Here is a 17,131-nt window from a genome sequence, read left to right as displayed (position 1 = left end):
CTCAAGTGAACTGCCCAATGCGTTCCCATTATCTAGTTTGGCTTTTAGGTATTTATTTTACTTATTTGTCAAAGTTCCCCTTGGTCTCTACGCTTCCACATCGTCGACTTTGACACAAAGCCCCAAGGCATCAAACCTTTAGTCTAAGGCTTAGCGATGTGGGCAGCCTAATCGTGTATCGATGCTGTCACAACACGAGTCCAACCATATCATAGCATCTTGCATATACACAAACAATCCTTTCCAAAGCAATCAACTGTACAATGTTTCTATCCTTGCAAGCATGATATAACCTGTCAAAACAACTTCATAATCCAATCCAAAACCATAAACTATAATTCAAATTTCATCACATGGGTGAGCACTTCATCCTACTTTGGGTGATGCATAACCATCTTGCAAACCACTTTAGCACATAACATGGCAACAAAAACTTTGGTAGCATTTTGACAACATAACTAGAACCAAAAAAATAATCAACGAGTCACAAAAACCAAAAATCATAAGGGATCTTTTACACTTGGCCATAAACCATATTCATCACTAAAACCAACGCCCACACTTGGAGCTTTGATTGTACTGCAATCAATGGAGCCAACACACATGGCTCTTAAAGATCAAATTTCCATGTATACAAAAGAGTTTGACCATTGACTAAAAATACTCTCAAATCACCAGTTTAGAAGCATTTAACCATACACAAGTGATGTAACCCAACTACACATCACCCTCTTTGCACATAGAACTAGTTTTGACCTAGAAGCATTAAAAATAGTTCACACATGCACATGAGACATCGTCATGTATCCTTCAAGAATCTATACATCATATAATATCATCTCATAACCTTAATCATGATTGAAAATAGTCACACCATTTTGATTAAATATATGCTTTAAGTTTACATGGAGGTGCAAAACAACTTTTTATTTATTTATGAATGCGCACACAAAATACAAGGAAGAGTGTCTAACCTCATACCAATCATCAAGCTTAGCCCTATAACATAGACCATCACTTTACCCATATGAGACTCATGCTAACAATTGTGATTAAAAAAGAAAGCTATTTTATGCAAAACTTTCCATACAATTTGCTTTGGATAACCATGCATCAAAACATAAATTTATGGACATAAAAAAAGTGGAATAAACTCACAAAAAAAAACCATACAACATAAATGAATCTCACATCAAATTTATGACTCTATATGGTACCCCTCACTGCTAATTCCTTACAAAAAATGATTAACAACTCATAATCACAAAGTCATAACTGTGATCTAAATATATTTATCATGATTTCTAATCATTTGACTAAGTGGGTTTGCCTATCTGATAAGTCTATACAGTGGCTCTCCAAGAAGCTTGGGGTCCAAAATATTGACCAAGTGCAGTGGACAACAAGATGTATTTTGACAATAACTCTTCACTCAGTTATGAGATGTCAGAAGTTTATTATACTAACATCAAAACCTCATACCCTTTTTCTAAGAAATCAGAAGTCACCTTAGGAGCCATTGCTACTACAAAACAAACAATCAAAGTTCTATAATACACTGACTAATAGCCCAATCAAAGTTACTCCAATCGTTTCTACTCAAAATTTACATACATTAGTATATTCAATTATTATTCATATTCAAACAATATCATCACCAATAAATTCCAATCACCAACTTTCATCAGTATAATATTCTTATTCAAACAACATTCATAAATGCATGCATGAAGCATAACTAACCCGAACAATATCAAGTTTAGGTCATCCCAATAAACCTTTGGCTTTGATACCAGATAAGAGATTCCTCTCCCAAGGAGTCTATGCAAGAATTATAAAACTTATACTTTTCCATCAATATAACATTTTCAATTTACATCAAAGTGTGAAAGCAATAACATAGGGGAGAGCCTGACCTAGCATGGAGTTTAAGCCATGAGCAGGACTCCATCTAGAGATACATAGTGGCTAGTGTTACCCTTGAATGTGTATGAATGAAAGACTACTCAAAGACATGACCAAGTGGAAGGTTAATGTATGTGTACACCACATCTGCACGCATAGAGAGAGAAAGAAAAAGTGGGGAGTGAAATAAAATGCATAGATGAGAAGAGAATCACAAAAGAGAACCTTTCAATGCCCCACCTTAATGAAACAGTCAAACCATGAATTTATGTTATAAAAAATGGGTATAGTATAACATAAAAACCATAAATGACTAAGTAGAAGCATCGGATCATGTGTGGGATCAACCGGTCCACCCATCCACATCTCTTGCTACTAAAGACAAATAGAATTCCACTTGGCAAGCAGTAAGCCAAAACACCCCCAACTTACCTGAGCTAGATATAAACCAAAGCCGCTTTGCCTTCCTCCATGAACTAGAGCTCTGAAAGGATTTCAAATACCAATAGGTGGTAGGATATCAACACAAACCATGCAGTTTAGATTCCACGCCTCTTTGGGTGTTTAGGCCAAGCCAAGGAAAGATCCGTGATACATTAGCCGTGTAGGTCATTCAACCCTCAACGAATTTAACTGCGTAGATGAGCCTAACAAAAAAAAACAAGAAGATCTAGGCTCCACACCCTCAATCCAGCAAAGACCCATGACATTGACCCTTTTGTCTAAGGCTAAGCCATGTAGGCGGCTTCATCTTGTATTGATATTGTTATGTGAAGCATAGCACATGAGTCCAACCACAGCATAGCATCTTACATATGCACAAATAATCTTTTCCAAGGCAAAGAATTGTACAAGGTTTCTATCCCTAAATGCTTGACATACTCCGTCAAAGCCAGATTCATAATCCAACCCAAAACCATAGTCCAAAATCTCATCATGTGAGTGAGTAATTCACCCTACTATGGGGGATGCAAAATCATCCTGTAAACCACTTTAGCACATAACATGACTGCAAAATTTTTGGTAGCATTTTGACAATACAACCATAACTATACAAAATAATCCACGAGCCACATTGACTACCACAACCAAAAATCATAACTAGAACCATAAGGGGTCTTCAGTCGTTGTCCATAAACCATATCCATCATTGAAATCAACTCTCACACTTAAGAGCTTTGATTGTACTTGTTGTAATCAATTGAGCCAACACACAGGGCCTGTAAAGATTGAATTTCTATGCATACAAAATAGTTTAAAAAACAACTAAAAATAACCTCAAATCACCAATTTAAAATCATTTAACCATATGCAAGTGATGTACCCCAACCGCGCATCACTCTCCTTGCACATAGAGCTAGTTTTGACCTAGAAGAGTGGAAAGCACTACACACATGTGCATGAGACATCTACATCTATCCTTGGAGGTTTCATGAATCGTATAAAATAATCAAATAAACTTAATCACGATGAAACCATGTCCATCACTTTGATCAATCATATGCCATAACTTCATAAGTAGGTGGAAAAGAACTTTCTCCTATTTACTGTGCAGTGGATAGCAAGCTGTATTTTTACTATAACACTTAAGGGGAATTTTCACATGACATAGAGAAGAGAAAATGCTCTAAAAAATGTAGTTAATCTTTGATTTGAAGGGTTTGGTCTGATTTATAACGGTTTCAGGAGTTTTTTGGAGCAAGGGATTGCGCATATGTACATACCCATGCATGGTGCATGAAGTAAAGTATTGCCCATTTTCCAGAGCCAGGTGGTTATGTGGGGCCCACATGTGTACAGGTAGGACAGGGTGTACATAGTGCATCGATTTTCACTATTACCAGTACCACTGTGTTTTTCTACAATAATGAGGAGTTTATAGCGTGTAAAACTTCTCGAGGAAGCTATCCGCGGGCCGACGACATGAGGTCAGCAGGTGCGTCAGATGGCATCTAGTGGCGTCACGAGGGCGAACGAGGTCAATATTTGCACGTGGAGAAGTACGGGCACAACATGGGTGTTTTCTGGTGAGAGTTATGCAGAAAGGTCATCACGAGGACCTTTTTTTGGGGCCACTTCACGTGGTGGCGAGGTGCATTATTGGAAAAAAGCTGAGTGCCAGGTGTGCGAATGATGCAAAAAGGTGACAACTATGCACTGCGAGGTCAGTTTTTAGCCTGTTCGGGGTCCGTTTGAGGTCATCTAAAAGGCCAAGGGTGCCCAAGTAATAAAGCTAAGTGTGGGAACTGAAAAAACTGAGAGAAGACCAGAAAAAACGTGGAGAAGAGAGGAGGAACAGCCGCAGGTGTGTTTTTTGGGTTTTTGGAGCCTGTTTTGGCCGTAAACTGCTCATCCGATGTCGGATTTGAGCACTTTGACATTGTAGACTGGGGTTTTGGGCCGTTCCGGACGCGATGGCGCTGTCCATTTTGCCAAATTCCTCACTCTTTTTCTGCTGTTTTTCTGTGTAATCTTCTCCGGTGAGTGAAGCTTCTTCTCCAATTTGTGATTGTATCTGGTATCTTTTACCCATATTGTGTGAGCTGTTTGCCCCATTGGTGTTGGCCCAAGCTCATTTGTATATAAACATCAGAAATTCTCCTCTTTTGAGCTGAGTTTTTTGAGTGTGTGTGTGTGTGTGTGTGTGTGTGTGGAGTGGACAAGTGGATAGTTTCTCTCCTCTCACTCCAGAGGTGTGTTCCCTGTCTCGGCCAGGTGTGTTGTCTAAGCCGAGTGGTGCCCCCTAGTGTGTGTGTGTATCTTCCCAAGAGTGTGTGTCGGGTCGTTATAGAGGCGCTGTGTGTGTTTTCATCCCGCTCACATTCTTTTGGCCCCCCCACGGAGGATCTTCTTCGAGCTTCGAGCTTCGAGCTTCGGGATTACAGGTTGCAGGTTGCAGATTACAGATTACAGGTTACAGGTTACATGTTACAGGGACAGGTACAGGTACAGGTGATTCACACAGGTACAGGTAGCTGGAGTACAGTGATATACTAGCAGTGATGTCACTTGCAGTTGCTGTGGGTATGCATCATTTGGCGCCTGTTTGAGCGCATTGTCTGTTGGATTGTACGTTACTTGTGGAAACTGCCATTGTACGCCTTTGTGGAGCCATATATGGTTTTATTTGGCAGTCCCAGCCATTTCTGAGACTTGGTCTGGAAGATAGTCATTTCTGAGACTTGACTATACGCAATTTGCATTAGCCTTCGTGTGAGGGTCGATAGCGTGAGGTTTTATTGAGCTGGGGGATTCTCAAATGTGGAGATCCTTTCAGTGATACAGGTAGCTGGAGCACCCTTTTCATGACCTCGCCATAGGCTATGCACTAGTGAGTCTTATTTGATGCTCGGGTTCTATTGTTGGCAGTTTATGCATGCAGATACAGTCTATATTTTGGGTTCTCATTGCTCTACTTCTGGGGAAACTCTGTCAAAATTTTTCCAAGTTATGATGGCTGGTCTTTTGGTCTTTTGAGCCATTTTATGTTGTTATGCTGCTGAAATTTTGGCAAAACCAGAGGTTAAGTCAGGTGTGCCTTCTTGGGAGCTTCATGGTTGGCTTTAATGGATGATCAAAATGGCCCTCAATTCACTCCATTTCATTTAACTCAAAGAATCCAGATAAATGTTCATGTGTCTAGGAAGATTTTTTTCCAGCAGCGCATAGTCTTTATGTTCGGGCCAAGAAGATTACGAGAGATCTTGGAATGTCCTTTGCCTGTTGTAATTCCAATGATCAACTACGAAAACTCATTTGATGTACATGTGTTTGTCCTTATCTAAAGCTGAGCTCCATTGAAGTTTCTGGGGATTGGGTAGTCAAAAGTCTTGGGTTCTTGAACGTGTGTTCGAAGTGGTTCTCAAAGCATTAAATTTGGGTAGTCATGGCTTTCTCTTATCCGGAATTTCATGGAAGAAGTGGTGAAGATGCGGAAGACTTTCTGGAGCAAGTCGAGGTGGCATGCATAAGCAACAAAATGTGTGATGAGGACAAGATTTTGAGGCTATTTGGATTTCTTTTGAAAGATGAGGCCCGTGTTTGGTTCATGGATTTGGAAGCTAAAGAAGCAGTGGCTTCTTCTTATGGTTTGAGTCTTGACAAGTTTATAGAAGCTTTTTTAGAGCGTTTCCAGGTTTTTGAAGATGCAAATGCAGTATGGAATGAGCTCAATGCTCTTAAGCAAGGTTCTTGTCAAGGTGTTGATGCCTATGTACAAGGTTTTACAGATTTATGGACTCGTTGGTGTGTTGCTCTTAAGGATGAGACCCCCCCTTGTTCATTGAAGAAAAGTTTTTTTGTTGATGGTTTGTCACCTTGGTTGCGGTTTGAAGTTGAGTTGAAGAGGCCCGAGTCTTTTGAAGATGCGGTATGCATTGCAAAGCACAAGGAATGGAAGTTTAAGCGTCTTGAGGAACATGGTATCAGTACAGGTATGCATGTGCAAGATGGATTTGACATTGAAGATGAAGTTAAGCCTAAGCAGGTGAAAAGTAGCCTATCCTATGATGTTTCTCGTTTCTTCCCAAGGTCTATTGTGAAGCGTAAAGATGATTTGCAGGTTGACAGGTTTATGGAAGAGACTAAAGAGGTGAGTAATGCTTTGGATACAGGATTGAAAAGTCTTGAAGAGGATGCATTGGCTACTTGTCTACCTTGTTATTCTGGGTGTGAGTGTGAGGTCGAGGTTATTGATGATGAGCATGGATCTTTGGATACTAGTTCCTTGGAAATTAGGGAAGAGGGCAAGGTTGAGAGCCATTTTGTGGATTTGTTGGATGTGGAGCCTGTTTTGAAGCCATATTTTGATGTATGTGCAGTGATTGAACCTATTTATGAGCATGATTGTGGCATAGAGCAGAGATCTGTATTCTTGGAGACTGATGAACCCATGCTAGAAGCTATGGATAGTGGTGCTAGCCATGATTATGATGTGGATAAAGTTATGTGTGATGATGAGTATGCTTATGATGATGAGAAGGGGTTTGGCATATATGAGTCCAATCTCAGCTATGTGGATGCCTATGCTAGGGATATGTGTGCTGCGCGGATACTTTTGTGCTTTGGATATCAACAAATTTACCTTCACACAATGCTTTTAGCTACTTGGGTGCAGGATTTGCAGGTTGTTGCTATGGCTGGTGAAGCCAAGATGCCAGGTGATGAGTCACTTGAGTTGTCTCTATCGGTTGGGTTGCATGTGGCATGCAATATTTATGCTTTTGGAACTCCAGACAGGGCGGATGTGTTAGTTGAATATGCCTATGGTGCATTTTGGTTGATTGTTGACAAACGTAGGTGTGGTGTTATGATTCTTCTTGTGAATCAGGCGATATGCCTTTGGCCTTTTGATCCAGGTGGAATGAGCATCTACTAGTGCTGCTGCTGAGCATGAATGCTCTAGCAGGCTAGGGGGTGGGCAAATTATGTCAGGAGTTTTTTGGAGCAAGGGATTGCACATATGTACATACCCATGCATGGTGCATGAAGTAAAGTATTGCCCATTTTCCAGAGCCAGGTGGTTATGTGGGGCCCACATGTGTACAGGTAGGACAGGGTGTACATAGTGCATCGATTTTCACTATTACCAGTACCACTGTGTTTTTCTACAATAATGAGGAGTTTATAGCGTGTAAAACTTCTCGAGGAAGCTATCCGCGGGCCGACGACATGAGGTCAGCAGGTGCGTCAGATGGCATCTAGTGGCGTCACGAGGGCGAACGAGGTCAATATTTGCACGTGGAGAAGTACGGGCACAACATGGGTGTTTTCTGGTGAGAGTTATGCAGAAAGGTCATCACGAGGACCTTTTTTTGGGGCCACTTCACGTGGTGGCGAGGTGCATTATTGGAAAAAAGCTGAGTGCCAGGTGTGCGAATGATGCAAAAAGGTGACAACTATGCACTGCGAAGTCAGTTTTTGGCTTGTTCGGGGTCCGTTTGAGGTCATCTAAAAGGCCAAGGGTGCCCAAGTAATAAAGCTAAGTGTGGGAACTGAAAAAACTGAGAGAAGACCAAAAAAAACGTGGAGAAGAGAGGAGGAACAGCCGCAGGTGTGTTTTTTGGGTTTTTGGAGCCTGTTTTGGCCGTAAACTGCTCATCCGATGTCGGATTTGAGCACTTTGACATTGTAGACTGGGGTTTTGGGCCGTTCCGGACGCGATGGCGTTGTCCATTTTGCCAAATTCCTCACTCTTTTTCTGCTGTTTTTCTGTGTAATCTTCTCCGGTGAGTGAAGCTTCTTCTCCAATTTGTGATTGTATCTGGTATCTTTTACCCATATTGTGTGAGCTGTTTGCCCCATTGGTGTTGGCCCAAGCTCATTTGTATATAAACATCAGAAATTCTCCTCTTTTGAGCTGAGTTTTTTGAGTGTGTGTGTGTGTGTGTGTGTGTGTGTGTGTGTGGAGTGGACAAGTGGATAGTTTCTCTCCTCTCACTCCAGAGGTGTGTTCCCTGTCTCGGCCAGGTGTATTGTCTAAGCCGAGTGGTGCCCCCTAGTGTGTGTGTATCTTCCCAAGAGTGTGTGTCGGGTCGTTATAGAGGCGCTGTGTGTGTTTTCATCCCGCTCACAACGGTTTGAGAGATACTAACAAAGCAGTGTCCGTATCGCTTACTTGACGTGAAAGCAACGTGTGCTTTTTGGGTATCTACGTGATCATAAACACACCATGTGCATACATTAACATACTAAAAATGATAAGAAAATCATGATTCAACCTCATACACTTTTGGTAAGCCCATACATACCTATTTACACAAAAAACATCTCTTAAGAGCATATTTTCCTGCACGTAATGAAAGTGGATGTAGAGAGAGAAAGAGATGATGGCTATGGAGTTTAGAGCTTCTTACCATGAGCAAGGAGTGATTATCAATGATCAAAGAGCTTCTTGCTTTGCCACAAGAAGATAGTTATGATGAGATCCACGTAGAGGATTCTGCCACGAAGTTAGAGCACGCTCACCAGCATGAAAACAGAAGTGAATATAGTAAGAGAGTAAAGAGAGATGATTCTTCTTCTTCTTCCCGCAAACAAGAGAGTGATTCATATGGAGATGGTATTGGAGAGCTTGCACCCCTCCATATAATATGTACATAGAGTTTCACTTTATCTATGCATTCGTTAACCCTTAGACTTGAGCATTAGTGCTCTTTATATGCTAATTTAGTCAGTCGAAGTGTGTCCCAAATGAGAACTGGCACCCTGATTAATGGTAGGAATAGTTGTAGCTTTTGGTAAAAACTTTCCCCTTTGCTAAAACCAAGTTTGTGCTTTTGGAAGTCAACTCTTGGCCATACCTTCTAACCTACTTAGTAAAATGGTATCTAGACAACTAATGTGACCATAAGTGAACTAAACTGCACCGTGATGCCCGACATGATCATAACACTGTAGAGTCACGTGTGTTTATGGTGCCGCTTTTTATAAAAATAATTTGTGTAAATATTTTTATTATTCCCGTTCCTCCACCGTATATCTGTTCTGAACGAATACAATGACTAAAAATAGAAATTTTGTGTTTAGAAGATATTCAAAAGCATGCCGTTTTAGAAAACGGTGAAAAGTTTAAAAAGCATAAAAAGTGTAAAAAGCTTAAAAAGCAATTTTTTCTAAAATTGAATCGTGACTTCACATGGGGCCTATAAAACTAAAAACCGAACTTGCTGAAAAGAGCCAAAAAGTATTCAAAAATAATATTCTTACAAAATGAACCTTAGATTCTTCAAACCTAATAGATTTAAAATCCGACCCTCCTTCTCACAAAAAAGAACTGAAAAGCAAGAAAAAGATTTTTTTTTCCAAAACTAAACCAAGTGTTTTTTTGACCTGACAAAACATGAAAACAACCTTGCTTTTTTCTTTAAAGCATCAAATCATAGCATAGCAAATATTCTAATCGAGTTCAAAGTAATGTGCATTGAAAATCTATTTTTCTTATTTGTTAAAGAAACCCAAAAATCGGGGATCTTACATCCTCCTACGCTTGGAAAATTTGAGGTGTCCTCACCTCGACATAAGTATAGGATAACTGAGGCTAAAACCCTCTATAAGATATACTAAATTGACAATTCTATAATGAAAATCAATTATGATCATATTTTGGAGAGATTTTGGTTACGATAGTATGGGATAATGTTGGTGCATTAGTGAATATAAAAGGTATTGAAAGTTCTTCTTGTGATCCTTGGCTGCATGGACATAAGCATTTGATTGATTTTCTCCACGTCAAGGATTCTGGGTTCTGTTGGCCTGCGCTCCACCTTGAGGTTGTTGAATTCATCTTGGATGTGGTGGTCCGTTATGGTCCATTCTATGTAAAGGTTGTATTCCCAGGTCTAGCTCTAAGTCTTTGATTCCTTGCGTACACTCAAGAAATTTATTCGTGCAATTGGAATGATCTACCTTATTTTGATAATTCTTGTATAACTGAGCTTTGAAGTAGGCCTAAGTCAATGTGTTTGGATTGACGTTGTTCTCATCACAACAATCCTTCCAACAACGCTTGGTTGTATTCTCAATTTTGAACTTAACAATGATGGCCTTGTTCTCGTTGGATGAATGTGCCAAGTCAAATTAATCATCCCATACACTCAATCTAATCTTTGAGAACTTTGCCCACATTTTTTCTCTCACTGTTAAAATTTTTAGGCTGAGATTTTTGAAGCATAGCATCGATGTTATGATCGATGATAGCTAGCTAGGGTACAATTAACACATTGCCATTAACAGTCATCCACTCATTTCCTTTAAAAGGCATGATTGATTACTGTATCATGTGAAAATCAGAATCCTATATTCAATAATCTATATGAAAAGTAAATGTTTGACAATATGTTATGGTAATCTTCTTGCACTATAGGTCAAAAGGGTGGGCAGGAAGCAGAATTTCAAACCATAATTTTGTAAGGAATGGATAGTCATTTATACCTAGCCACGAGTAGACAAAATCTAGTTATGAGACGTTTGAAGTTAGTTATACTATCATCAAAACCTCATACCCTTTTGCTAAAGTAATCAGAAGGCACCTTAGGTGCCATTGCTACTACAAAACAAACAATCAAAGGACCTTAATACACTTTGAATAATGACCCAATCAAAGTTATTGTGACTAATTCTATTTAGAATCTACATAGAGTAGTTAACTCAATCATTATTCATACTTAAAAAAGTATCATCACCAATCAATATCAATCACCAACTTTCATGAATATAACATTTTTTTCAAACAACATTCATTAATGCGTGCATGATGCATAAACAGCTCATCCAATATCAGCTTTAGGTAATCCCAATAAACCTTTGGCTCTAATAGTAGATGAGAGCCATGCCAAGGAAAGATCCCTAACTTGCTAGTCATGTAGGTCATTGAAATTTCAATACCCGATGCGCTAACCATGTAGATGACTTAGCAAAAAGAAGAAGAAGAAGATCTAGGCTCCACATCCCTGATCTGGTAAAGCCCCTGTTCATGAACCCTTTTGTGTAAGGGTAAGCGGTGTAGGTTGCCAAATCTTGTATCGATGTTTTCATGAGAAAGATAGCACATGAGTCCAACCATATATTAGTAACTTGATTACCGGTGGTCAAAGGGATTCTTACTTTGCTTGCCACAAGAGAGTAGTGATGAGAGCTACGTAAAGGACTTCTACCACAAAGTTGATGTGGAGTACGTTCATCATGAAAGGAGAAGAGAATAGAGAGATGGTTATTTTTCTTTTTCTTGCAAACGAGAGAGAGATTCTTATTGAGATGGTAATAGAGTGTTGGGTCCTAGATGTTTGGTTGATGTGATTTAGAGCACTATTCTCACTTTTTTCACATAAACCTGCTACTAGTAGTATATGCAGTTTGTTGGTGAAGCGACTTGCACAAAATCAGTACCACTTGTTGCTGTAAAATAGGCCAATGGGGTTGGCTGTCAGCCTACTAAGGGTTTGCTCTAGATCTTTGTTTTGTAATTCTACTCTTTTTGGTTGAGCCTCTCCTACCTCTAGATGTACCTGTAACCTTTGGGGATATGCTGTCATTTTAAAGAAGGCTAATGTCATCTCTTTGGAACATTGTTCTTGTGCCTCTCCAGCTACCAACAACTCTTCCAGCACTTTATCCATATTCTTTGACTCTTTTTGTTGGCTCTCATAAAAGACAGAATGTTACACACCCAACCTTGTTGATGTTACTTGTAATTCTACCTGTTGCTTTTGGATTTGATCTTGGTAGGTGCAGATTTTTGTTCTCATATTTTTAAAAAGCTGATGACCGAGGTTCACATGATCCTCAATGTTTGCTAGTGAAGTCGTGTGAGATGTGGTGGCTTTCTTGGGCTCATCTGAGTTGTTTTCTCCTTGGTCAGCATCTCTCTAAGGTTCCACTTGACCTTCTTCTTCTTATTTAGGCAGGATCTTAGGTTGGTGTGGCTACCTAGGAGCTCTCTTGATTGAGCTCTGAAAGGGTGACTCGCTCTGAAGTATAACTTGAGGAAGTAGACATTTTTCATTTCACCCTTGCAAGTGATGCGCTTGTCGCCCCTTCTAGAGGTGGTATAGGATGAGTAGGGCCTTATGCTGTTTGTGATTCCTTCTTTGGAGAATCGTTTGTACTTAATCATTCTTTGCTTTGGTGGTTGGTGGAATCTTTTCCTCCTTAGAAGTGGCTTCTTCTTAGTGCCATTTCATTGAATTAAACATCTTGAGCTTCTTGGATCCTGAGGGCCTCTTCATCTTCATACATTTGGTTAAGCAGAATTTGAGGATCCTCATGTTGTCTGAACATCAAATTTTTTGTCCCCAACTTCTTTTGTTTGGTTGCTAGAACTCTTTAAAATCCCTTTGGAGACCTTGCTCGAGTTCAAAGGTGTCTCTCTCGCGTTCCATGCCATTGCATCTTTATGTCGGAACCTCTACCTATACAAGTGGTGGTCTTTTCCTTTTTTTAGTGCTCTCTCATCCAATTTTTTCTTTCCCTTGGATTTTCTTTGTTTTGTCTCTTTGTCATCTGAACATGGCTTGACTTTAAGAGGTTCATAGACAAGGTCCCCCCGCCATCCTAGAAAAGCACCTCCTTGAATATGGACATCCGCTCCAAGAGCATATAAAGATTACCCCCTCCATCTCTTCACAAGAAGCTTTTATCTTGGACATACACTTTTTTAAAGGGCCCTCCTTTTTCTCTAAGGGGATTTTTGACACACACTGCTACCAAAAACCTCTTAACTCTTACAACTACATCCTGTGGCAATCTTGGCACCCCACCCACCAGAAAATTGCCTTTATCTTATCGGAGCTCAAGAGGTATATCATCAGGGAAAACTCGCTCGAGGGCTTTATTTCCATTCGCAACCTTCTTTTCCATCGGCTGAGGGCCAAAGGATACCCAAAGCCTTTTTTGAAAGCGTATTTTTTGTATTTAACATATGCATCAAGGCCCAATCTCCTTCTTAAGAAAAACCAAAAGAGTGCCCCACCTTCCATTGTCAAAATCCCCTTCTCACCCTTCACCCGTAAGCTCAACCTAGCCCGCTCCATTAACCAACCTCTTTCTAAACTTCTTGAAAAAAACCCCGAACTTCCCCCTACTCCCAAGCCGGTCATTTGCTGGCTTAATGCACCTAATATGGGCAATCTTCTCTCAGATACGAACCCCCCTCCCCCTTTTCCTTACCTCCCCTCTATTCCTTAAAAATCCCCCCCCCCCCCCCATACCACCCTCTTATTTCTCCATACTTTTGGTCGTGTTTTTTTCCTCCATACCACCCTCCTTGTACTCCATACTCTATTCCCCCCATACCACCCTCCTCTTACTCCGAAAATTTTGGTCATAGTCACCCTCCATAACCCCCTCCTCTTTTTCCATAAAATTCTGGTCCAAGTCCCTTTCTCTTGGTACCCCCCCAATTAACACTCTTTAAACCTCCCTCTTTCCCTCCTTTTCCTACCCCATTTAAGAGCTAATCCCTCTCCATTAAAGTGACCTCATACTCTTTAAAAACCATGTACCTACCTTGGGAAACCCTCTTCTCTCAAATGGACACCTATTTAAACCCTCCTTCTCCTCTTGTAAGGTTGACACCACTGAAGAGCTAATTGCAAAACGCGTTTGGTGTTTAACCTATTTTTGCAAGACCTCCTCCCCCTTCCCCACTTCTCTACACTCTAGAGATTTACTTCTCTCTCCCCTCTCGCTCACCTCTCTTTATTTGGAAAAATTTAATTTTCGCTCGCTCAGTTTGCTAGCTAGTGAAGTTATTCCTTGGCTTTCATGAGATTTTCAAGAATGTTTCACATTCTCCGATGTACAACGTAGCATAATTTTGCCTATCCCCCATCTTTTCCTTTCTCTTCCCTTCCCTTGGATGCTTTCATTCCTCTCACTTACTGCCCTGCCGGTATGCATGCGAGCCCGCCCTTACTTCGAAATTAACTTTCATTTACTTTAGGGGCCTCTCTCTTTCCAAAGCAAACGGCAGTACGCGGGAACGTTTTTGTACCTGTCGCCTTTGCCCCAGCTCCTCCTCACAGTGCGAAGCACCTATGCTCCCCTTTTTCCCCTGCGAGCTCTGAGCCTTCGGCGTTTCTCCCTTCCTTTACACAACACCCGCTGCATCTTTGCATATCTTACTGCGCACGACCCTCTTAATAGGATGTGCACATAGAACTACTGCGAGCTTGCTGCAGCGTCACTGGCTTCTGCATTCCTATTGCACCTAGCCTCCATAACCACTTGGGTCTTACTGAGAGCTTACCACACCTGTGCTGAGCACCCCCCAACCCGCAGGTGCATCTCCTAGGTACACCTTCCTGCCCACGGCGTGCCACTCCAAGTTGTTTCTACAGGCGGTGCGCCCTTGTAGCGTCCCCCTGTGGAAGGCATTTGAAGCCCGCCTACACACTCCAAGAAGTTGCTGCTGGTAGCACTCACCTGCGACGTCCACCTGGCTCGAGCATCTGGAACCGGCAGGGCCCTGCGGCCACCGACTGCTTCAAATTTCAGCGCGTAACCGCTGTAGCAGCAAATCATACGGAGCGGCGAATCACCGGGAGACGGAGTACCGCGATGCTATCAGTTGGCCGCTAGCGACTCAAAGGCCTTCACACGCAATGAACTGCCCACGCGGTGGCCCTGCAATAACGCGACCAGGTAACTACGGCATTCGGAGGCTTGGCGAGACGCTTGCTGCATATTCTCTGGACAGCCACATCACCCACCTCGCTCACAGCTATGACAGCCACCTTACTAAGCCGGCAACTGCGACAACCATTCCACTAGGTCAAGCAAACGACCACCCTCTCTAGCCGGCAGCTGCGGCATCTCTGAAGCACCCCGACTTTCTGGCAGCTCTGTAGCACCCCGACTGTTGCTACACAGTTAAACCAATACATTAGGCGACCTTCCCATGTCTTCTACAATGGCAGGTTCCTTCCAACCCTCGACTATGGATAATGTGGGGGCCTTGGCTTCTCCCAACGATCCCTCCATGCATTCGATGGCAAACGAAGCTGCCCTCACCACCCCATCGGTTGGTCCTCTATTCTCCGGCAGCGGGCTTAGTGCCCTTTTCTTGCAATCCGCCGCCGCTACAATCTCTTCTTCGACGCTTTTCCCCGCTAACACCCGCGCATCCTTGTGCCCTCCCAATGGGGCCGTTTCTCTCCCGGGATTCACCTCGGCGGCGGCCCTCGTCAACCCGTCCTCTTGGGGACAACACGCCCCCGGATTGCCCGCTTTCTCTACCCTAACCTCTTCCAAGAAGTATCTTTTTGGCCTGGAAGAGATACGAGGCCTCACGGCCAACCTACCCCTTGAAGACCTTGATCAAATCTCCCTCCCCTCGTCCAATGCCTTTGGCTCCGCTAATGCGGCTTTTGTATCACGTAAAAATGCCTTCTCCAAGTCAAACCAAAGCGGTATTCTCTCAAGCCCCCCCCTCACATTCCCGACCACCTTCGGCTCCATTGCGGCTAACTCCTCCTCCTTCGCCTTTGCCCCATCCCTAGCCGTAAACCCACCTATGGATACCCTACCCATTCTTCCCGCCATCAACAAACCCTTGGAATTTGACAAAATTGTTGCCCTTTCTTTAGCGGAGTTCAAAACCCTTAACCTAAAACTCCATAAAGCCTCTTCACACCTCACTCATTTGAAAAATCTTATCGCCAACCAAAAAGCCCCCCTTAGCCTTTGTATGAAGCCTCCCCGCCTCTCCCTAGAGGACTCTCAAGCACAAGCACTTTTGAGTGCCAAGATAGAAGCACTCAACATCCAATTCCAATTGGATTGCACCCAAGCCTACATTCACGCCCAAGGTATTCTTGTCACCAACCTTCAAAAAAAACTTTGATTCTTACCGTGACATAGTTGAAGAGAGGCTTCTTGACCTCACCAAGAAACTTGCTTCCATCTCCTTTCCAAGAGTCCAACCCTCGGCTTGGGCCAATCAACTCCTTGCTTGGAAACTTTCCTCACTTCATGAGTTTGATGCTCAACTTCAAAATGCTATCCTCCAAACCCATTTGGCTTCTTCAATGAGCACGGCGGCTCATAATGCAAGGAAGAGGGCTCAAGCTACCATTTTGGAGGAAGCGGAGTCTCTTCCCAAAGAGGAAATGGTTGGAGAATTGGTGCATCATGAAGTGACCACGCAAATGAAGAATCTTCTCGCACCTCCGCCTAAGAGGCCTCCTAACCCTAAAAACTCCCATCGTGTAATCCACAATAAGAAAAATCTCCCTTTTGTAAGAGCCTCTCCTGAAGAGGGTTTTCATCAACCCTTCAAAAAACCTAAACCCTCCTCCCCGGGAATCCTCCCTTCCCCCTACACCCCTTGTAAACCGCCATTGAGCTCCTCCTCCAAGAAAACCCTTTTTTCTCCTCCCCCCTCTTCCAACCCCACCTATATCCCTCCCCTTTTGAAAACACCTAACTATCCCTTGGGCCCTTCTTCTTCCTCCACCTCTTTCTCTCACCCTCCACATCCCCACCCAAAGCATAGTCTCCCTTGTAAAACTAGAGGGTCAAAAAACTTGCAATGGAGGAGGAAGAAATAGGTTTTGAGCACCCTTCTTCTTGGGTCCACTTGCTCTTCTCCCATACCCCGCTCTATCCTCATCTTTGGACCCCTCCTCCTTGTAACATCTCTTTTCTCCCCCTCTCTTGCCATATTTATAGAGAAAGGTCTAAATATTGGCTCCCCCTCACCAACCCCCGTCTCTACAAAATCTTAGCC

The sequence above is a fragment of the Adiantum capillus-veneris genome, chromosome 26 (genome assembly GCF_014529385.1).
Source record: "Adiantum capillus-veneris isolate H3 chromosome 26, ASM1452938v2, whole genome shotgun sequence".
NCBI classification, from domain to species: domain Eukaryota; kingdom Viridiplantae; phylum Streptophyta; class Polypodiopsida; order Polypodiales; family Pteridaceae; genus Adiantum; species Adiantum capillus-veneris.
Note: the sequence above shows the minus strand (reverse complement) of the source record.